Source organism: Trichechus manatus, unplaced genomic scaffold (assembly GCF_000243295.1).
Source record: "Trichechus manatus latirostris isolate Lorelei unplaced genomic scaffold, TriManLat1.0 scaffold00008, whole genome shotgun sequence".
In the NCBI taxonomy this organism is placed as follows: Eukaryota; Metazoa; Chordata; class Mammalia; order Sirenia; family Trichechidae; genus Trichechus; species Trichechus manatus.
In genome coordinates, this window is record NW_004443944.1 from 4,057,724 (window position 1) to 4,060,473 (window position 2,750).

Below are 2,750 nucleotides of genomic sequence, written 5' to 3' on the forward strand. Positions count from 1 at the left end.
ATCTATATGTGTGTGTGTCCTCTCTTTCTCTCTGTATCTATATGTGTGTGTGTCCTCTCTTTCTCTCTGTATCTATATGTGTGTGTGTCCTCTCTCTCTGTATCTATATGTGTGTGTGTGTCCTTTCTCTCTGTATCTATGTGTGTGTGTGTGTCCTCTCTTTCTCTCTGTATCTATATGTGTGTGTGTGTGTGTGTTCTCTCTTTCTCTCTGTATCTACGTGTGTGTGTGTGTCCTCTCTCTCTCTGTATCTATGTGTGTGTGTGTCCTCTCTCTGTATCTATGTGTGTGTGTGTGTGTGTCCTCTCTTTCTCTCTGTGTCTATGTGTGTGTGTGTGTGTCCTCTCTCTATCTATATGTGTGTGTGTGTCCTCTCTTTCTCTCTCTATGCGCGTGTCCTCTCTCTATCTATGTGTGTATGTGTGTGTGTCCTCTCTCTCTCTGTATCTGTGTGTGTGTGTCCTCTCTTTCTCTCTGTAACTATATGTGTGTGTGTGTCCTCTCTATCTATGCGTGTGTGTGTGTGTGTATTTGTTGTTGTTAGTTGCTGTCGAGTCGATTCCAACTCATGGCGACCCCAAGTGTGCGGAGTAGAACTGCTCCATAGGGTTTTCAAGGCTGTGACCTTTCGGAAGCGGATCGCTAGGCCTTACTCCTGAGGCACCTCTGGGTGGGTCTGAACTGCCAACGTGTTGGTTAGTAGTCCAGTACTTAACCATTTGCACCCCCCCAGATCGAGAGAGAGACAGAGAGAGACAGAGAGAGACAGAGAGAGAGACAGCGAGAGAGAGACAGCGAGAGAGAGAGACAGAGAGAGACAGCGCACACCCTGGTGGCACAATGGTTAACAGCCTGGCTGTTGATGAAAAGGTCGGCAGTTGGAATCCACCAGCGACTTCTTAGAAACCCTATGGGACAGCTCTCCTCTGCCCTATAGGGTCACTATGAGTTGAGATCGACTCAGATGGCAACAGGGTTGTTCTGTTTTGTATTTTCAGGTTATGTATCTATATCCATATATACACACACAAACACATACATATATAATCTCCTTGGAAACAGCAGCTGAGGAAATCGGTGAGGCGAATCAGGGTAAGCTCTTACTCCAAAGCCCTCATGCCCAATCCTTGGCTCACTCAGCAGGCAATTTCCAAGTGTGTACCAGGGATTGCGTACACCTGTCTGCTCTCGTGGAGCTCAAACTCGTGTGGACCCTTCCTCCCAATCTCCTGCCTTCCCTATCACATCCCTCTACTAAAACACTGCTTACACACTCATACACGTTCCATAACGCCATCTCATCGGGAACCCTGTGGGCACAAACCACCAAACCAGAAAACCCTTTGCCGTCAAGCTGAATTCCAACTCACAGCCACCCTGTCGGACAGAGTAGAACTGCCCCCATAGGGTTTCCAAGGCTGTAAATCTTTATGGAAGTGGGTTCCAACTGCTGACCTTTCGGTTAGCAGCCGAGGGCTTTAACCACTGTGTTACCAGGGCTCCCTACACATACCACAGAACACTGTTATTCCCACTCAACAATGCTCTGAGCTAGACTGAAGCTCTCTCTCCTGCAATATTCCCTAGGTCAGTAACATAGAAAGCAGGTCGGGTTACAGGATGTTTATTTTCTTTCTGAAACATTCCTGTAATTTTCCCCAACAGGCATGGAAGCCTTTTTAGTCAGATTATGTGTAACGCTAAGAAAAATTACACACAGGCTCTCACAACAAATAAACGATATTATCATCAACTCGGAAACCTTGGTGGTGCAGTGGTTAGGAGCTACCGCTGCTAACCAAAAGGTCAGCAGTTCAAGTCCACCAGGCGCTCCTTGGAAACCCTATGGGGCAGTTCTACTCTGTCTTACAGGGTCGCTGTGAGTCGGAATCGACCCGACGGCAATGGGTTTATCAACCTGCTGTACTAATTTTAAAAGAAGGAAGTGTTTCCTCAGCAATCCTTTGCAGGTTTTACTGGTCTGGCTGTCTTTTTGCTCTGTCTCTCTGGACAGTAAAAAGGACCTTTCTTGAATGCCTGGCCCCACAAGGCTCTCGAGAAAGTATATTTACATCTTTTCCATCATTTCATCTGTCAAGTTTTAAACCAAAAACTACTGCGTTTTGTGCGCACAAATTAGTGGGGAAGGGGTGGGGTGGGGGGGGCGAGGGACTAATGCTTAATGCATATACGTCCTAAGGATGCAGAAAGCAAGCTCCCAGTCTCCCTGGTGGTTCAGAGTACGTGGAACAATGCCACAAAGCCGAGACTGGCTACAAAAACGCTCCCAAACTCTGGAGCCTGATTCAGGGCAGCTGCGCTGTTTGTCGCTGAGCATAAATCTTGCTTCCGCGTCTTCCCCGCTGGCTCTGCGCTAAGACCTGTTAACAGAACCAGCGCCTCCCCCTCCCCGCTCTCAAGGAAACTGGCTTCCCATCCCCGCGGCAAAGCATTGTGGGTGCCGTGTGGACATGACGCTTCTTTACGCAGCGAAGCTCCCCAGGTCAATATGTCCAAGAAGCTGGCTAACTCGGATGCTTAAAATTCCCCCGAGGGCCAACTGCTGGAAAGGACGCTTTCTGTGCCCTCCCCGCGAAGCCCAGAATCCAAGGTGCGGCAGCATGCCTCTGTCCTTGGCCTTCATGGGGGCAGCCGCGATCTAGGATCCGTGGGCGCCCAGTCCCGGCAGACGCAGACATACATTGATCAGACCTGCCACGCCAGTGCCGAAGACACGTCACGAGCCGCCC

The 2,750-nt window shown here is 49.3% G+C and overlaps 1 protein-coding gene across 5 annotated transcripts in view; it reads right to left on the reverse strand.

Moving 5' to 3' along the window:
* Window positions 1–2,750, reverse strand: part of FAM217B (family with sequence similarity 217 member B) — a 12,131-nt gene extending 9,381 nt beyond the window's left edge. For 4 of the 5 annotated variants that reach the window (XR_002825906.1, XR_002825903.1, XM_004370524.3 and 1 more), the window contains exon 1: window positions 2,702–2,750. The gene's annotated coding sequence lies outside the window, so the exon portion shown is untranslated. The remainder of the gene's footprint in view (window positions 1–2,701) is intronic. The other variant, XM_023742619.1, reaches the window with a different exon arrangement.